The sequence below is a fragment of the Bos taurus genome, chromosome 15, assembly GCF_002263795.3.
Source record: "Bos taurus isolate L1 Dominette 01449 registration number 42190680 breed Hereford chromosome 15, ARS-UCD2.0, whole genome shotgun sequence".
NCBI lineage: Eukaryota > Metazoa > Chordata > Mammalia > Artiodactyla > Bovidae > Bos > Bos taurus.
In genome coordinates, this window is record NC_037342.1 from 44167208 (window position 1) to 44187987 (window position 20780).

Sequence of the window (20780 nt, forward strand, 5' to 3'; positions counted from 1 at the left end):
TGGGAAGTTTCCTCTGCATCCACATGTGGCTGGACTCTCCACGTGGTATCCACACCCTCGCCATGTGGTTGTACAGTCTATCTCCCCTCCTTGAGTCTGGGCTGGCCTGTGACTTGCTCCAGCTGGGCAAAGGCAGCAGAAGTGACTCATGCTGTTTCTGAGCCGAAGCTTCCAGAGGCCTCAGGTGCTTCCACTCTCACTCTTCCTCCTCTGCCTTCCCATCAGCCCAGATTAGCCTCCTGGAGACAAAGAGATGACGTGGCATGGAGCCGTGTCATCCAAGCCAAGGGCCCAGCCGTGGTCAGTGGAGGCCCTGACTTGGGCCTGTCTGGGGGGATCTGGGGGAGCGCATGGACTCTGCAGCTAGTGGAATCACTTACTGTGCAAACCCCCTGCTCCAGAGCCATCTTTCCGGCTGACCTTCAGGTTCACCGTGAGCCCTCATGGGTGCCTCCAGGCTAGCCTCATCTTCCTGAGGCCCGAGCAGGGCTCCCCAGAGTGAATGGCCAGTGAGAGGGCCCCTGAGCCCTTGGAGGGGCCAGTGCCCAGGCTGAGCTGGTCTCTACCTCTCTGGTCATTGGCCTGCTTGCTCTCTGCAGCTACCAGGATGAGTTCCTTTGGACGTGATCTTGGGGTGCCTTTTCTAGAGAAAAGTTTTAGAAGTGAAGGTGTGTCTTGGCTGTGAGAGGCCATCAAAATGGCCTGCAATGGGTGACCCTGAGTGCAGGTTGGTGCACCTGGGGAGGTGGCAGCTTGTCTGAGACATGCAGACCATGGGTACAAGACCAGCCCCCGCTTCATCTGGCCTGTGGGATTGCCAGCGACCAGGGTACATGAGAAGCAGAGCTCAAGCCCCAGTGCTCAAACTTCAAGGGCACACTGTCCCCAGATCCCTCTTCCAAGTGCCCACATTTCCACTAGTTTCTAGTTGGGAGACAAAGTTGCAAGGTTTTTCTGACAGACTGGGGTGTCTGCTGCTCATGCTGGAGCCCAGCTGTGGTGAGAAAGTCAAGCACGGGGCAAGCTTTCCCTCCTGGGGCCCCACCCACTCTTTGTCGAGCCAGGGGTCAGCCCAGATCAGAAACACTTGATCTTGATCTAAATAAGTCACTTGGGTCCCTGGAAGCCCTCCCCTTTCCAGAATGGGGCTCCTCCATCCCTACAATGGTCTGATGGTGTTCACAGAACTTGACCTGAGCCCCTACAGCAACAGGGAGCTCATTACCTTACAGGACAATCTGCTCTTTCTGTGTGATTCCAGCTATTAGAAAACGTATTACTCTGAAAGCTTCCTTCATCCTTTCTCCTTGTATCAGTTTCCTAGAGCAGCTGAAAAAATTAAAGTCAGTAGCTTAAAACAATGGAATTTACTCTCACAGTTCAGGAGAGTTCAGGAGGCCAGGAGTCCACAACAAGGTGTTGGCAGGTCTGTGCTATCTCTGAAGCCTCTAGAGGAAGCCCCTTCCTTGCTTCTTCCAGCCTCTGGTGGCTCCTGGTGTTCCTTGGCTTGTGGCAGCATCACTCCAGTCTCTGCCTCCATCTTCCCTTGACCTCCTCTCTGAGTCTGTGTGCCCTCTCCTCTTCTTGTAGGATCTAGGGCTATGATTTAATTGAGAGAGCTTTCACTAATTAACATCACAAAGACCCTCCCTATTTCCAAATTGGTCACATTCTGAGAGTCCAGGTAGACATGAATTGTGGGAAGTTGGGGGGAGGGCACTATTCAATACACTACACTGCCTCGTGGCCTGTCCCCTGTCCCATCAGCCCTACAGAGATCTGACAATATCAGCCATGCCTCTGGCTTTGTTTCACGGCAAATAACCCCATTCCTCTCCTCATCCCAGTTCCTGGTCTCCAGACCCATCACTCTCCTGTTCATCCCACTCTGGACCACCCAGGTGTCAAAGCCTCTGAAGACATGGCCTTGAAACTGAGCGCATCACTGAAGCCACGGTTGAGCAGTGGGGCAGAAGCAAACCTCCCGGCCACTCCCTGTGACTGGGTGTGCTCTTAACGCTTGATGCCTGTGGTCACAGCATACTTGCCTGGAATTCTTCGGATCCTTCTCCAGGTCCATTTTTCACATGCTGCTGCTGCTGCTGCTAAGTCGCTTCAGTTGTGTCCAACTCTGTGCGACCCCATAGACAGCAGCCCACCAGGCTCCGCCGTCCCTGGGATTCTCCAGGCAAGAACACTGGAATGGGTTGCCACTTTCCTCTCCAGTGCATGAAAGTGAAAAGTGAAAGTGAAGTCGCTCAGTCGTGTCTGACTCTTCGAGACCCCATGGACTGCAGCCCACCAGGCTCCTCCGTCCATGGGATTTTCCAAGGCAAGAGTACTTGAGTGGGTTGCCATTGCAGTTACCTTGTTTCCTCCACCTTCAACTCCAGCAATTAATTTTTACTGAAGTATAGTTGCCATACAAAATTATGTGAGTTATATGTATATAATATTGTGGTTCATAATTTTTAAAGGTTATAGTCCCTGTGGGGTTCCCTGGTGGCTCAGATAGTAAAGAATTTGCCTGCAATTTGGGAGACCCATGCTTGATCCCTGGGTTAGGAAGATTCCTTGGAGAAGCAAATGGCTACCCATTCCAGTATTGTTGGCTGGAGAATTCCACAAGACAGAGGAGCCTGGTGAGCTATGGTCCATGGGGTCACAGAGTTGGACATGACTGAGTGACAAACACTTTTAACATACTCCATGTTGGCTACATTCCCCATTTTGTGCAATATACTTATAGCTCATTTTATACCTTAAGAGTGTGTACCTCTTAATCTCCTCCACTTATATTGCCTGTCCCTGCTTCCCTCTCACCACTGGTAACCACTGGTTTGCCTTCTATATCTGTGAATCTGCTTCTTTTTTAAAAGTTAAATTCACTAGCTTGTATTTTTCAGACTTCACATTAAACGATATCATACAGTATTTGTCTTTCTCTGTGTAATTTATTTCACTTAGCAAAATGCCCTCTAAGTCCATCCATGCAAATGGCAAAGTTTCATTCTTCTTTATAGCTGAGTAGTATTCCATTGTATATGAATGTATATCATCTTTATCCATCTGTTGATGGATGCTTCAGTTCAGTTCAGTTGCTCAGTCGTGTCCGACTCTTTTCGACCCCATGAATCGCAACACGCCAGGCCTCCCTGTTCATCACCAACTCCTGGAGTTCACTCAGACTCACGTCCATCAGGTCAGTGATGCCATCCAGCCATCTCATCCTCTGTCGTCTCCTTCTCTTCCTGCCCCCAATCCCTCCCAGCATCAGAGACTTTTCCAATGAGTCAACTCTTTGCATGAGGTGGCCAAAGTACTGGAGTTTCAGCTTTAGCATCATTCCCTCCAAAGAAATCCCAGGGCTGATCTCCTTCAGAATGGACTGGTTGGATCTCCTTGCAATCCAAGGGACTCTCAAGAGTCTTCTCCAACACCACAGTTCAAAAGCATCAATTCTTTGATGCTCAGCCTTCTTCACAGTCCAACTCTCACATCCACACATGACCACAGGAAAAACCATAGCCTTGACTAGACAAACCTTTGTTGGCAAAATAATTTGAATATGCTATCTAGGTTGGACATAACTTTCCTTCCAAGGAGTAAGCGTCTTTTAATTTCATGGCTGCAGTCACCATCTGCAGTGATTTTGGAGCCCCAAAAAATAAAGTCTGCCACTGTTTCCACTGTTTCCCCATCTATTTGCCATGAAGTGATGGGACCAGATGCCATGACCTTCGTTTTCTGAATGTTGAGCTTTAAGCCAACTTTTTCACTCTCCACTTTCATTTTCATCAAGAGGATTTTTAGTTCCTCTTCACTTTCTGCCATAAGGGTGGTGTCATCTGAATATCTGAGGTTATTGATATTTCTCCAAGAAATATTTATTCCAGCTTGTGCTTCTTCCAGTCCACTGTTTCTCATGATGTACTCTGCATATAAGTTAAATAAGCAGGGTGACAATATACAGCCTTGACGTCCTCCCTTTCCTATTTGGAACCAGTCTGTTGTGATGGATGCTTAGTTGCTTCTATATCTTGGCAATTATAAATAATGCTGGTATGGACACTGGGGTGTATGTATCTTTTGAAATTACAATTATATTAATTACGTATCAGTGTATACACACACAGACACAGGAGTAGAATTGCTGGGTCATACAAGTTCAATCCCTAGGTTGAGAAGATGGCAACCCACTCCAGTATTCGCCTGGAAAATTCCATGGACAGAAGAGCCTGGCATGCTACAGTCCATGGGGTCTCAGAGTTGGGCATGACTGAGCATACACATCGTAGTTCTATGTTTATTTTTTAATTTCCATACTGTTTGCCACAATGGCTGCACCAGTTTACAGCCCCACCAATAGGTTTGCCTTTTCTCCACATCCTTGCCAACATTTGTTATTTGTGTTCTTTCTTGATGATAGCCAGTCTGACCCATGTGAGGAGATATCTGATTGTGGCTTTGATTTGCATTTCCCTGAAGATTCATGATGTTGAACACCTTTGCATGTACCTCCAGCAGTTAATTTTTTGACCAGAGATCCAGGATGTTGCATTTGCCCCTTTGAGGGCCCACCTTGAAGGGCCCTACTTTGGCTGTAGGAATGGAGAATTTTGGCCCAGTGTCGCCCTATGCTTTTCCCTTAAGGAAAAAGGGGAAAAGTGATTTTCTTCACTTGGAGAAAGCACCAAAAAGTTGTATAAACTCTCAGCTTTTGATGCTTTGGGCCTGAATGGGTTTTTTCCCCCTTAACTCTGTTCCAAGAATCCCCAAGACACCTCCAACCTCAGACGTGGCCTACAGGAGGAGCAGGCCTTGGCAGGCCTCCTCCTGACTTCTCTGGCAGCAGATGCAGCTGGAGCCCGTGGGCTGTTCGGTTCTTAAAGCTGAGGGGCCTTGAGTCAGGAATTCAGAGATAACAGACACCTGCCTCTGCTTGAGGCCCTCCACCCTGGCCTCCGAGTCCTCATTAAAGAAATCAGACAGACAGGATTGAGCGCTTGGTCTGCAAGTCTGCCCATGACACTCCTTGGCTCTGGGGTTAAAACTCCCACCTCTCAGGCCTACATGACCCTTGACAAGGCCCTCAGAGCAAGGTGGACCAGCCTTGACCTGAACCCTCTGAGTGCTTCTCACTAAATCCTGGGGACTTGCTGGGCCAGTATCTAAGGAGTCTCCATGCTCTGGGATTTCAGAGTTTTCAAACTAAGTAACTGAGGCCCAGTGAATGGAAACCGAGGTCTGGGAGCTCCAGTCCCAGGGCTTTCTCTCCCCCACAAGCCAGCTGCACTCTCCCCTGCTGGAGGGGCAGGAAAAGAGAGGCTATACCAGCAGGCGATTCCCTCCCCTCCTCAAGAACCCTCCCCTCACCCACCCCACCCTCTACCCCAAATAGTCTTGTTTTCCTCACAAATTAAGAAGCAGTTTCCTCTAGCAGACTTGCTCAGCTCCCCTGCCCCCTGGAGGCTCCTCCCAAGTGCTCTTAGGTTAAAAGACCCTTTAATAAAACAAGGAAAAAAGTCCTACCAGCTTCTCCAGCTACCCCTGGGGCACCAAGCACCTGTCTCTCTTCAGCCTTTCAGTCAGTGCCCTCCATCAAATCAGTGCACCTTAGCTGGACTTTCTGATTTGAATACACACAATGGGCTTCCCAGGTGGCTCTAACGGTAAAGAACCCTCCTGCAGAGGCAGGAGCCATAGAGACACTGGTTCCATCCCTGGGTTGGGAAGATTCCCTGGAATAGGAAATGGAAACCACTTCAGTGAGAATCCCATGGACAGAGGAGCCTGGCAGGCTATAGTCTATAGGGTAGCAAAGAGTCGGACACAACTGAAGTGACTTAGCACAGCACAGCACATATAAATATAAACACCACAAAGAAATGAAAAAAAAAAAAGAAAGTTAAAAAAAATCAACTGAGATTTCACCACTGAGAAATAACTGTTAACATTCTGGGAGCTTTAAAACATCCATCTCTTGAGGCTTTTTCCTTTCTCTTGCTCTCAACAAATATGATTTTATGTAAATGTCATAAATGCATTTTAGTAACCTACGGCTTTGCCAAAACAGTGTATAACGGACATTTCCCATGGCAGTAACTACAGATTTATGTCCCTGTGTCACTGCCCAGCAGAACTGTTTGCACCATAAGAAGCCCTCCCTCCCCCGTGGACCCCAGGTGGTTGTGACTTTGGCTGTGACCATCAGCACTGTGAAGGTGCTCATTTGTGTGATCAGCTCCTTTCCATCAATTCCCAGATATGGAATGGAAGGTGGAAGGGCATGTATATTTCATGTCTCGATCAGACTGCCCGACATCTTGGGGTGGCTGGGGCCCTCCCTTGGGGCCTAAAATGAATGGGAAGCTGCTGTTAAACAGGGAATCAAGACCTAGGCTCCTTGAGGGCAGGGGCCAGTCTCCCATCCAAGGGGAGGCTGGGCTTCGGAACTGGAGGGGTTAATTAAAGAGGGCTTGAGAAATCTATAAACACCAGAAATGACTGACAGGTGCTAATTTCTTTTTTAGTATTCACAATCGCTTTCTGTTAATTAAGAAGAGAGAGAGCCCAGGGGAGGGACGGCAAGCAGGCTTTCTGGCACAGACAAGGCAGGGCAACCTGCCCATCCGGGGACTTCTGGGGGATGAGGCTGTGGCCAGAGAACTGCTTGACCTTGGGGGAGCACGTCAGGGACAGCCTGGCCCTCAGGGAGCCTCCTTGGGCCAGAGGCAGCATCCGTGCACAGTGCAGGCAGCAGCTTTTAGGTTTTTTTTCTTATTAAACCTAGATGACTGCTGGCCCTGCAGGGGACTGGGGACGTGTGAGGCTTGTGGGGAATGGTGTCTGGGAATGGGATCTCCCATTTCCCAGAGAATCCTTTCCACAGGCTTGGGCAGGGACAGGGTGGCAGTGTTCCTCCCCCATAGCTGATGGAGGAAGTGAGAGCTCTGCTGGGGTCTGTGGAGCATGCATGCTTGTTTAGGTGTGCTGTGTGGGGAGGACCCTACCCTCTGTTCTTGGGCTGCAGGGGTGGGATTACAAGGTGAAGACCACCCCCCGGGCACTTCCCTTTGGTCCTCCTTCATCTCATGCTCACTGCCTTCCTCCTCTCAGGTGCCCACCTCCAACAAAGCCAGGGCTGAGCTAGAGCTCTGGTCTGGGTCACCCTAGACAGCTGGGGACACTGCACAGAGCCTGGGTGTGTGTGTGTATACGTGTGTGGGTGCACAAGTGTGTGCCCAGCATGCCTGTGTGATCATGAGTGTGTGTCCATTGCCTTGTCTACATGTGCATTGTGTGTATGAGCCAGTGTGGGTGTCTGTTCAAATCCTGATTTACCACTTTCAAGCTATGTGTCTTTGGACGACACCTCTGTGCTTCATTTTCCTCATCTGTAAAATGGGACTAATGATGATGCCTACTCCACGGGGTTTCTGTAAAGATATATGAATGTATGATTCACACTTAGAACATTTAGGAACCCCCTTCCCTCTCTACCACTCCATTTGCTTGGTGAACTCCTATTTATCCTTTGAGACACACACGAAGGTCAGGCAGCCTCAGGTCCATGTCAGAGGGCAAGAAGACTTAGCCTCAGAACCCTGCGCTCAAGGGCAAAACCCAGCCCCAGGGAAGCCAAGAGGAGCCTCTACCCCTGCCCACCCCACACCACTGCAGCAAGCAGGATCTGCTGGTCAGGGCTCCACACGGTCAGCACACGAATGCACAGGTGAGCACACATCCACAGGTGTGTATACAATGAGGCAGGCAGACACAGAACGTACTCCCACAGAGATGCAAATTCTGTGTCCTCACTGTTCCTTGGCATAGGACTCACACACAGAACCTTCTCACACATGCAGTATACACGGATAAGCCTACATTGTGTACAAACATGATATAGAGGCATAATTTTTATGTACACACTTTGTACGCATGTAAGGACACACGTACTTTACACATACATAGATGTAGACTTGTACACACATTGTGTATACACATGACACATACAGAGTACACACGGGTACACACATAAACCAGTAACAGTGAGCACTGCCTTTATATACAGGAGCACAAGGATGATGAACACACACAGTCGTACACACACATCACACAGACCAGCCTGTACCTGTCATCCCGGGGAACAGCCACACTGAGCCAGTGCCCCTCCCTTTAACCTTCAGCGCTGAAGGCGGCAGGGGACCCACAGATGGGGAATTAATTGGTGTCATTAAAATGTGGCGATGATAATGGCTTCCCATCGATCCCAGTGGCAGACATACGGCCACCCCGAGGTGGAGCTGGGAGCTCAGGATTGGGAGCCAGGCTGGCCTTGCAATGCCCTGACCTTTGGCGGCCACACCAGGCACCCAGTTCTTGGTGAGGTCTGACCTTGCATGCTTCCCATGGAGTGTGATGGAAAGACAGAACTGAAATCCAGGGGAGGGAAACGACTTTTCCAAGGTCAGTGTGCTGAAGGAGTCTGGGACTGCCCAGGCCCTTCCCCTCTGACTTTCCTCTCCCCTCCTGCACGCCCCCTGACTCCTATGTCCTGTTCTTTCCTTCTCCCATCCCCTCCCTAGAAGTCGCTACATCTCTCCCTGCCCCCTCCAGGCTCTAGCTGTCTCCCGTGGGGGTGTCTCCACTCCCGGTCTCTGTCCTCTGCTCCCAGAGCCTTCGGTGGGTCCGAGGCCCTGAGATGGAGGGGCTCAGCTATAAGGAAGGGTGGGGGGAGCTGGGCTACAGTGAGAAGAATGAAGGTGCAGAGGTGATGCTCTGGAGGATAAACAGACCACAAACCCCTGCTCCTCCTTCAAGATACTACCTCCTCCAGGAAGCCTCCCCTGACAAGTCCAACCCCTGGAGTCCTGGAGTCCTCTCTTCTGAGGTGTCTGCAGTTCCTACTCCAACCTTTTCCGCAGGACTGTGATGTCTGTTTACTCCTCTCCTTTCCGCTGTGTCATGAGTCCTTTACTTCAGGACTTGATGTAACCTAGCTCTTTGTAGCTACTTCAGACTTAGCACAGAACAGGCAAATCATAGGTGCCTAACGAATGTTGAAGGCATGGGGATAGATTCAGACAGACAGACAGAGCTTTGACAAGAGTGGGAGGGACAAGTGGAGAAGAGTTTGGAGTGCATGCACCCCAGGATGCAGTGAGCGGACAGTGGGGCACTCAGGCCTCCGGGCATAGCCTGGTACCCAGTATTGGGCAGAGAGTCTGGGCTCTCTGGGATTCCCTAGAGTCTTTGGAGTACCCTACCTTATCTTGGAGCCAGCCTGCCTCCTCCTACCTGGTCCTCAAGGAAGAGAAGCCCAAAGGAGGGTAGCCGAGGGTCCTGCAGCTGGGGGTGGGGCTGGAAAGTGGCAGTGGGCAGGTGGGTGGAGGGGGTCATGTTTTAATGGGATTCAAGGACTAGGATTCAGGCTCTGAGGATTCAGACATGGGCATAGAAGCTGAGCTCATTCCCAGTAGCTTCCCGCCCCCTACCCCATCCCGGTACCCACAAGCCCAGCCTGGGTCAGGCCCCTGGGGACACCCCCAGACTGCCTGGTTGCACCGAATTTGTTACTGTCACTGCATTTCCAGGGCTTCTAATGAGCTGCTAATGAGCTGTCAGCTAATTATGAAAATTAAATGGGGCAGCCAGGCCTGCTGAGCTTTTACTGAGAACTTCTGGAGTATCAGGAGAAGGGAGGGTTTCAGTTTTTCCGGCCTCCCAGCCCCACACACCTGATTTGACCTCAGTGTCATGTAGATGGGGTGGAGTTGTTTTCCTGTAGAGAGAGAGAGGGAGGGGGAAACCCCACTAGTCCCAGTATAATGCAAGCTCTAGCCCCATAACCAGGAGGACTGACCCTTGAGGGTAAACCTCCACAGGGCAGGCAGGTTTCATAGAGAGCAGGTGAGAGGGCCCCAGAGATCTGACTCTGTGTGACCTCAGGGAAGTCCCTTTGGGTCTAGAGTCTATCTTCCTAACTGTGAAATGGTTCTGGAGGAGGGGAAGGAGCAAACTAGGTGATCCCTCCAGGTCCTTTCTCCCATGTCAGTCCAATTACCACCCTGTGAGCCCTCTCTCTTTACAGGTATGGCTCAGATGCCCCAGCTCTGTGAGGATGGGGACTTGCCTGGTGTCACATGAAATAATTGGATAGAAAAAGCTTTAACCAACCAAAATGAGTGCATATGTTCTCAGAGACAGGTACAATGAAATTCATAGCAGCTTTATTCATAATAGAGGCAAACTGGAAACAACCCAAGTATCCATCAACAAGGATACTTGTTGGTCAAGAAGGAGGAACAGATAGTGACACAGTCACACACGGAGTAGTATACAGCAGTGAAAAAGAGCCAATATTTATAGAAGCAAGCTTCATTTTACATGGTTCCAATATGCATAAATCTCAATTACCATAATTTAGACAGATAATGCAATTTCCCAATAACACAGTTCAAATTTTAGTTACCATGGTATATGAGTTTCAACTGTGTAGAACACAAACTTCCCTACTCGGTCTTCAGTCTGCAAATCACTACATAAATAGCAGGTGCACATCATGGTCTGTGGCCAGTCATGTCACTTCTTTGAGAGTCTGTGGGTGACTAGCCACTGGGCACCTGCTGTTTATTTTATGAAAAGACAGCAGCTGTACAGTTGTGTTGCTGCCTCATCTCTAAATTATAAATGCATGCAACACTTGCAAAAATCGTTACATGAAAGAAGGAATTAGTCACAAAGATGAAAGTGCAACAAAGAAATGAAAATCAATAATGATGGAGCTGAAATTTGAATCAGATGTCAAGTAGAGTTACAGAGAAATAGTTGATTGTGAGAATGCTGACATAGCCACTGATTGACTTTGGACAGGCAGCCAGAGGAACTTAGTGAGGGTGAGCTTATCATAAATGAGGATCATGGTTGTGATGGAATGGATGAAGATGTCCCAGAGAAAGGGAAGCTCACACAAAACTTCGAATTAAAGAACTTTCAGAGATGTTTCACCACACTGAGAGCACAAAGGGCACAAAGCTGGAAGCTGGTGCAGATTTAGACAACAGCAGGACGGTTTGCCAAGGCACAGGGGCCTGGAGCCAACGCCTCGAAGACAGCAATGGACCACTTTATTTCCAGCACCCAGCAGCCTTCTCGTGACTCCTCGAAATTAACAGAGCTCTTTCACTTTGTATTGTAAGTTACACAGCACAAGCAGAAGGAGACAAGTACTGTTCAAACCACTCTTGATACTTTTTTTTTTTTTACAAAAAATACAACACTTTAATTTTTAATGGTTTGAATTACAGGGTACTAAATATTAGTGTTACTATTTTTTCATTTCCTAGTAATTTATAACCAACAGGAAGAGTGTTTTTAATGTTTTGATTAAAAATTTTAAAAGTCACAGAGCAATTATAATGTCCCCCATCGACTATCAAGATCACTTTGCATGGTTTCAGCCTATATATTCATTTCACGGTCCTGCTGTGCAAAACAAGGACTGCTGGTGCATACAGCATGGATGAGTCTCACTGACACAAAATTGAAGGCAAGAAGCCAGGCGCAGAAAAGTACATACTTTGTGATTCCATTTACAAGAAATGCAAAGGCAGGCAAAACTAACGTATAAGGATAGATGCCAGAACAGTGTTTACCTAGGGCCATGCGGGGCTATTAATTTCGAGGAGTCAGAAGGCCACTGGGTACTGGAAATATAGTGGTCCTTTGGTATTCACGAGGTGCTGGCTCCAGGATCCTCCCTTGGATACCAAAACTCAACAATGCTCAAGTCCCTTATATCAAATGATGGAGTATTTGTATGTAATCTATGCATATTTTCCCATGCACGCTCAGTCACTTTAGTTGAGTCCAGCTCTTTGTGGCTTTGTAGCCCACCATGCTCCTTGGTCCATGGGATTCTCTAGGTAAGATTGCTGGAGTGGGTTGCCATACCCTCCTCTGTGGGATATTCCCAACCCAGGGATTGAACCCGTATCTCCTGTGTCTCCTGCATTGGCAAGTGAATTCTTTACCACTGAGCCACCTGGGAAGTCCATAAATAGTTGTCAGCGTGTGGCAAAACCAAATTTTGCTTTTTGGAGCTTTCTGGAATTATTGTTTCCCAAATACTTTCAAAGCTCAAATATTTTGAATTTATGAATGCAGATGCCATGAATACGCAGGGCTGACTATATCCTATACATTGATTATGTCGATTTGGGTGGTGATTACAGGCACATATATAAATTTGGAAAAAATCTCATCAAGCTGTACACTTCATATTTATGTATGCTGCCATAAGATAGTCCTAATTAAAGAATTTTTTAATTAGAGAAATTCCATGAATACCTTAGAGTTTTATGCTCCTTCTTCTAGAATTTGACAGTGTTTGACATGACTGGTCTTTTCCCCCTTCTTTAAACTCTTCTCTCACCTGACTCCTGTGACCCCGGACTCCTGGATCTCTGTCCCTCCTTCCTGGCACACCAGGCCCCTTGCTACCCTGGATCTCTGTCCCTCCTCCCTGGCTCACCTCACCCCTTGCTCCCCTGGATCTCTGTCCCTCCTCCCTGGCTCACCTCGCCCCTTGCTCCCCTGGATCTCTGTCCCTCCTCCCTGGCTCACCTCGCCCCTTGCTACCCGACTAAGGGTTTGTCTGCTGTGCCGCCCTGCTGAAGGGACACCACCCTCCATCCTGGACCCTCCCTATCCTCACTCCGTCCAGATGCATAGTGGTTTGACCTGTCACCCTGTCTCCTAGCCATCACTCCAGAGGGAAGGAGGGAAGGAAGGAGGATGGCAGGGAGGGAGGGAGGAAGGCCTGGCTGCAGGGGAAGAGGCAGTGCTGGGAGAGATTGTGCAGGCAGGAGCTGCTGAGAGCAGATTTGGGCCTGATCCCTGCTCTAAAGAAGCAATGCCCCATTAATGCCTTTCCAGCCACCCAACGAGTCTCCCTAATCGAGCCTGGAACTCCACACTATTAGCCACAAATGGCATTTTGAAATGGCTTTTTTTTTTGGGTGAACCCCAAAGACATTGCTAAGATTTACATTTTCAAATATATGCTGACCTTTTTTTCCTCTTTCTTTGAGTTCATTTGTCATCAGTGTATAATTGAATCAATATATTTCCCGATCAGCCCCAAGATTGAATAAGGTCACGGGGAGCCGTGTGTGGGCATTAGACATCATTATTTCACTCCGAACGAGCGGCCATGGCACGGAGCATTCCGGGCGCCAAATGAAATTCTATTAGATTCTATTACACTTTTACAATTATAGAGACGTTCCAATATTACAAGGGGAAATGAAGTCATAATAAAAAAAGCCCAGAGGTGTATTACAGAGAAATGGGCACACTATTTTTCTAGTTAAAAACTTGATGGAAGGAGCTCGACTGGCTTTCAGTTGCCAAGTCGTGACCTTGTTCTCAAAGCCCCTCAGCTGCTCGGCCAGGCCCAAGGCTGCCGGCTAGAGAACGCTCAGAGCCAGAGCCCAGGGAGCCAGCTCACCCTCTCTGTTTAAACTGAGTCGGGGTCCTGAGTCCCAGGAGGTAGAGACAACTCTTCCAAAGCATGTCACCCCTAGGGAAACAGAGGCAGCCCAGACACTCAACCATTGTGGGTGGGGGTCCCAGAGCCCGTGACAAAGAGCGAGAGAAGTGAAGACTGGACCACCACCCAGAGTGGGACAGGATAAGGAACCAAAGGCAGGGGGTTCAGGAGGGTCCCTGGGGCCTGGGTGGAGCTCAGATCCTAGGTCCAGGGCCATCCTAGGAAGAGGACAGTGATGGAGCTCCTTGGGAACAGGCCTGGGGCCCTCCTTTTCTCTTAGGTTCTGCCCAGGTACTGCTGAAGACTGTCTGTGGTCACAGGAGTGGATTTAGAGAAGGTTTTTCAGGAACACGTGAGAGATATAATAATGGTTTGGGAACATTTCACTTCCCTCTCTGGGAAGGTACATGGTTTCCCACCCATTAAGCAGAATTCTAAAGATGCCCTCCAACCTCCAAGTTTCCCGACCCCAAGTTATTCAGTAAAATTCGAATCTAGGTGCTGCTGTGAAGGGACTCTGCAGACGTAATTAAAGTCCCAGGTCAGCTGATCTTACAATCAGAGATTATCCAGGTGGGCCCGACCCAGTCAAATAAGCCCCTTAAAAGCAGAGCAATTTCTCTGGCCAGCAGCAGAAAGCAAAGTCAGAAAGTTTCAAAGTACAAGATGAATTTGCTGCAACCTTGCTATATTAAGGACCAGGGAGGCCATGTGACAAGGAATGTGGGCAGCCTCCAGAAGCTGAGAGCAGCCCTGGCAGACAGCCAGCAAGGAAGTAGGGACTTCAGTGGGCTCAAGGAATGATCCTAACACCACAATAGTAGGAATGAGCTTGGAAGAGGATCTGGGCTCTAGATGAGAACACAATCACACCCTGATTTCAGCCTGAGCAGAGAATCCATCTGGCTTCCCAGGTGGCACTAGTGGTAAAGAAGCCATTTGCCAAGGCAAGAGATGTAAGAGACGCAGGTTCCATCCCTGGGTCGGGAAGATCCCCTGAAGGAGGGCATGGCAACCCACTCCAGTAATCTTGCCTGGAGAATCCCATGGACAGACGAACCTAGCAGGCCATAGTCCATAGGGTCGCACAGCACAGCAGCACAAGGAGAACCCATCACACCAAGCCGGGCTTCTGACCTACAGACTGTGAGCTAATAAATGGGTGTTGTTTTAAGCGGCTCAGCTTATGGTACTTTGTTGCACAGCAACAGAAGACTGACACATTCTGTGACTTGTTTGAACAGCAAAAGTGACAGAGTGTGGGCTCTGGACAAGGCCCTGTGTTTCTGCTCAGCCTCCTCTTCCCTTTGATGGGCTAACAAGCACAAGCCCAGGGAGCTATTAGCCCTCTGCTGGGCTTAAGAAGCCTGCCTAGACCCAACAAAAACCTGCAGCCAACCCAGCTGCCCTGCATCCTGAAGTGGCCACCTACCCAACCTGCCAACCCGGGAGAGAGGTTGCTGTCTCCATGTACTTCTGGAGGGGTTTGTCACACTGATGTTACAGCAATTATTGACTGTTACAAGCATCTACATCTGAGCAGCAGCTGGGAGGAAGCTGAGGCTGTGTTTAGGTCCTGGAGCAGGACTCTCGTGTAATATGAGCCCTGGAGACTTCGGACCCGGGCTGAGCAAGCACTCCCTCTGACCCCTGGACTTAGTTCACTCAGAGCTCAGCTCACTGTGTCCTTACAACCACCCCGCTGGGCTTCTGCGTGCCCTTCCGGTTGGAGTCAACTCCTGAAGTCACTGTGCCCACCAGCAAGGACACTGTCCCCTTAGGGAGGATTCTTCCAAGAAAGCTGAGCCATGCAACCTTTCCCTTGCTCCTAGAAACCCCCTTCACCTTCATCCAGCTAAACTCCACCAGCATACTTGGACCACTTGGGGTGTGAGTTCTCTCTGCAGCAGAGGTGGCTGCAGCTGGCCTCTGACTCTCAGATTTCCCTGGGAGATGTCAGGAACCTGCCCCAAACTCAGGGGAGAGGCCAAATGCCCTCAAAAAACCCTGTGATGGCCTGGCAACCCTTTCCCACTGCTGGGGCAGATGAGAGGCAAGCAGCACTATGTGGTCTTCCAGAGAATTCCTGGCTCCCAAATCTTCCCTTTGTCTCTAGCTTCTCCCTCCGATGAGCTGGATGGAGGCTGATGCCTGGGGGAGGGGCCTGGGCTGTTTTGGGCCTCCCCTTGGCAAGCCTTGCAGAGGTATCCAGGACCTCTCCTGGAACATGAGCAACTGAGTTCTTGTTTTTTCCAGCTTTGGATCTCAGCCCAGATCAGGACCTCCCCCTAGTCCTTTTAATTATTTAAAAAAAAATTTATTTTATTGAAGTATAGTTGATTTACAATGCTGTGTTAGTTTCTGCTGTAAGCAAAGTGATTCAGTTATATGCGTATATACATTCTTTTTCATATACTTTTCCATTATGGTTTATCGTAGGATATTGAATATAGTTCCCTATGCTATACAGTAGGATCTTGCTTATCCATCCTATGTTTTTTTAGTTTGCCTCTGCTAATCCCAAACTCCCCCGTGGCAACCACAAGTCTGTTCTCTATGTCTGTGAGTCTGTTTCTGTTTTGTAAGTTCATCTGGGTCATATTTTAGATTTCACATATAAGTGATATCATATGGTGTTTTTCTCTGACTTCACTTAGCATGGTCATCTCTAAGTCTATGCAAACGGCGTTTCATTTTTTATGGTTGAGCAGTATTCCATTAGTATATATGTACTGCTGCTGCTGCTGCTGCTGCTAAGTCGCTTCAGTTGTATCCGACTCTGTGCGACCCCATGGACTGCAGCCTACCAGGCTCCTCCATCCATGGGATTTTCCAGGCGAGAGTGCTGGAGTGGAGTGCCATCACCTTCTCCATATATGTACTACCTCTTCCTTATCCGTTCATCTCTCAATGGATGTTGTTTCCATATCTTGGCTATTGTGAATAGTGTGGCTATGAACGTAAGGATGCAAGTATCTTTTTTGAAATACGGTTTTCTCCAGATATATTCCCAGGAGTGGGATTTCTGGATCATACAGTAGCTCTAATTTTAGGTTTTTTTGAGGACCTGCCATAAAATTTTCCAAAGTGGCTGCACTAATTTACATTCCCACCAACAGGATGGGAGAGTCTCCTTTTCTCCACACCCTCTCCAGCATTTGTTATAAAGTTTAATTCTTATTTTGAAATAACCTCAACTTTACAGTTAAGTGGTGACTACAACACACAAAACTGTCTTTTTCCCTGAACCATTTGATAATAAGTTCCTTACATGATGCCTTCTCACCTTCCACCCACATGGATTATGGTGCGTTTTCTACCAAGAGGAACATTCTCCTACATAACCACCAGCCAGCCTGCAAAATCAGCAAGTTAACATCAACACCTAACTTACCATTTAGTCTTTAGATCCCACTCAGACTTCACCAATTGTCCCAGTAATGTTCCGTATAGCAAAAGGACCCAATTTGGGGGGGATCACAGCTCATTGAGTTATCATATTCCTTTTGTCTACTTCAATCTAGAAACAGTTCCTCAGAGTCTCCTTGTGCTGTCACTTTTGAGACTACAGGCTAGTTCTTTGGTAGAATGTCCCTCAGTTTGGGTTTGTACAATGTTTTTCATGATTCAGTTCAGACTGAGCGTTTTTGGCAGAAACATGGCAGATGTGATGCAAGGCTCTTTTCATTGTCTCTAATCAAGTGATGCCCAATTTTTATTTGTTTGATTACTAATATTCACTTCAATCACTTGATTAGATGGTGTCTACTAGGCTGCTCCATTGTAAAATCACTCTTTTCCCCTTTTAAATGAATAACTATGTGGGAAGGTACTTTGAGACTATATAAATATCCCATTCCTCATTAAGTTTTCCATTTAGTCATTTGTCACTATGGATTCATGGTTTCCTATTTTATTCAATGGGCTATAAACTGCTACTATCATTATTTATTTTGATGGTCAAACTGCCCCAGATTTGCCCAATGGGATGGAGGAGGGCATGGCAACCCACTCCAGTATTCTTGCCTGGATAATCCCATGATTATCCAAGCTCCACAGAGGAGCTTGGCAGTACAGTTCACATGGTCGTGCAGAGTCACATACGGCTGAAGCGACCGAGCGCGCACAGCCCCTTCGAGCTGACTTCTGTTTCCTTTTGATATATCCACATTGGGATCTGAGCACACTGGCTTTTTGGCACAATAGGATATCCTAGGTTAATCTGGTACTTTCCCTGCTCTGGCCCTGGAATCAGGCATTTGTCCAAGAAATGCTGGTTTATTTTAGGACGGGGTCCCCACTCTCCAGGATCTAATGCCTGATGATCTAAGGTGGAGTTGATGTAATAATAATAGAAAGTGCACAATGAATATAATGCACTTATGGTGGTTTAGTCAATAAGTCATGTCCGATTCTTGTGACCCCATGGACTGTAGCCTTCCAGGCTCCTCTGTCCATGGGATTCTCCAGGCAAGAATACTGGAGTGGGTTGCCAAATGCACTTGAATCATCCCCAAACCACCCACCCACCCAAGTCTGTGGAAAAATTGTCTTCCACAAAACCTGTCCCTGGTGCCAAAAAGATTGGTCACCACTGTTTCAGGGACAACTATGTTTAGAATTCAAAATCTGGGTGCAAGGTACACTCTTTACTATTGATGTGTCGCTGTTCCCATGCCCTCTTGGTGGACTGAGCAAAGGAATAAATTAATATAGGTCGATGGATCAATAGATCACATTACATCTATATTTTTGCTTTTATCTATCTATCATCTATCTATCTTATCTATGTCTACCGAGAACTGTGAGTTCCCACTGACAACTCCAACTCTAACCCAGGATCATTCAATCCCTTCCCCCAAAGTGTGAAACATGAATCTCATTAACCTCCATATATTTATACATTTTATCCCCTCTATGTAATCGGGCTCTCCCTGCCATACCACTCTCCCAGGCACCTTCCTCACCCTGTCTGTATTTTGACCCACTGAGGTGGACACCCCTCCACATGAGGTTCATGTGCTCAAAATCCTACAGGACACACTGCTCTGGGCCACTGTGGCCTCTCCTGGCCTTCAGAGTAGACAGTGACCTTGCTTGGCCTCACCTAGTAGCTTTTGAACAAAGTTGTTCATAAAAGGAAGGAAAGGGAAGGGCTGGGAAGGGGAGGAGGAGAAGGGAGAAAAGAGAAAGAGTAGCAAATCCATTTAAAATCACTCTCACTCACCTGTGGTGGGAGGCCACCCCCTTTCCTGCAGGCCCCTGTGGCACTGCCATTTGAAGATCGTGGGAATCAGACTGGTGAGTGGCTTTGCTTGTGCTCAGCCTTCCTCTGTGCCTCAGCCTTCTTATGAGCAGAATGCAGACAGTGGCATCCACCTCACATGCTGTTAAGAGGATGCAATCAATGTTCCAGGCCTTCTGGAGGGCCCAACCCAGGGCCTTGTCACAGCTCCTGCCTCCCCTTCATGATTCCGGCCTGCTCTTGGCCACTGCTCCAGCAGATGTATACCTGGACAAGCTTAAAGTCCATCCTTCCACCCTCCTGCATTCACTCTCAGGAGGGCCTGCTGGGCACCCACTTCCCAACCCCACTGTGGGGCAGAGGCAGGCCCTTTCCTGGGGGCACACCTCAGCCCCTGACCCTGACCAGAGCAGCTCTGGGGCTGAGCCAGGGGCCTTCTGGTACCCCACCCACTAGGGTGTAGGAGGCAGAATGGGCTATGGGCTCCAATGGGGGCTGCCCTGGGTGTGGGCTCATTCCTGGGGCTTAGAAGTGCCCTCCTCCTGGGCTGTGCTCCTCCCCCAGTCCTCAAGACCCTGAAGTCTCTTTCCCTGTGGTCTCCAAGTCCAAGTTGCAGGAGAGGGCAGGGCTCAGCATTGCCTCTGCGGCCACCTGCAGGCAGTCTGTGATGTTTTAGGCTGTGAAGGCCTGGTAGCAGCTGTGTCATAATGGAGGACATCTGGGCAGAGTCGAGGCAAACAAGAGAGTGTGGAGAGGCTGAGTGACAGCCGGGATCTGGGTGGGGTGGCACCCGGAGTCCCTCTGGCCACAGAGACTGGGTCCCCAGAAAGCCAGCCTTCATGATGGACAGCAGCCACTCCAGGTTGAGTCCTTACAATTTTCTGGCTTCAGTTCCCATGCGTCTCTAGATGTTTCCTGGTGCAGGAGCTCTGGTTACGGACTGGGCAAGAGCTCTCTGGGCTGACAGCCCCACGGGAGAGTAGTCTGTGTGGTTCAAATGGGACTCTGGGGTCCACCTGAAGGTCACAGTCCCCAGGATTCCTGTGGGATTCCTGGAGGGGGCACTGCAGGCTGCCTTTGCCTAGTGGGGAGGTCTCAGGGCAGAGGCACCCTGGGGTGTGCAGGGTCTTCCCTGCTGGCGGCCCTACCCCTGCTCCCGTCCAGAGCCCAGTTCCAGCGGTGCACAGGCCTGGAGCTCCAGGCTAATTGTGAATTAGGAGCCCAATTACGCCCAGCAGAATTGGCTCCGCGCTGCCGCCTCTTCCCGACAGACATGTATATTAATAGTTGGCACTTATTGAACCAAATATGAATATTCATCTTCATTTATATTTCAAGGCCTTTCCTCCTGGAGGCCCGCGGGGCTGCGACCAGCTCCAGCCCCATCACGGAGCTGACAGCTCGCACTCCTGGGCCCTGACTCCTGGCTCGGCGGGGCTGCGGCGGCGGCCCGGCTCCCAGCTGTCCACAAACACTCATTAGGGGCCGGACCCAGCGAGCTGCGGAGAATGTGTAATCGCGCCGCGCGCTGCTAATTAGGGAGCTGTTGGGGCATGGAGGGCGAGAGGACGAATTCTTTAAACAGAGGACGGGAAACTTGAAGAGCTGTAATTACTTGGAGCAGAGTTCATTTCAGAACTTGGGAGCCAATGAGTCTGATGACAGCCCTGCCGGTGGGGGTGGGGGGCGGAGGAGTGACAGGGAGGGAGGAGCCAGCCGGGCACCCAGACTCTAGGCCTCCGCAGTTCCCAGGGGGTGGGGATATACCTTCATTTGTTCGAGGCGATGGAGCTGTGTGCACCCGCTCCGCCCCAACCCCCCTCCCCACCCCAAGACAAATTCCTCGCCCTCAGGGTCACCTTGGGCTCAGGCTCCTAGCTCTCCAGAGTGCTCCCCTGGCATGGTGGGTTGTCCCTGGGCGCTCCCAGCTCCCCGGCGGCCTTGACTCTCTGCTGCCAGCCACCATGCTGGGTCATGATC

General features: G+C 49.3%; 1 long non-coding RNA gene across 1 annotated transcript; it reads right to left on the reverse strand.

Moving 5' to 3' along the window:
• Positions 1–1352: 1352 nt before the first annotated feature.
• Positions 1353–19440, reverse strand: LOC132342333 (uncharacterized). Its single transcript, XR_009490667.1, has 2 exons — positions 18783–19440; positions 1353–1599 (listed from the first exon to the last, which is right to left on the reverse strand). It is a non-coding gene; the product is annotated as an uncharacterized lncRNA (long non-coding RNA).
• Positions 19441–20780: the final 1340 nt, after the last annotated feature.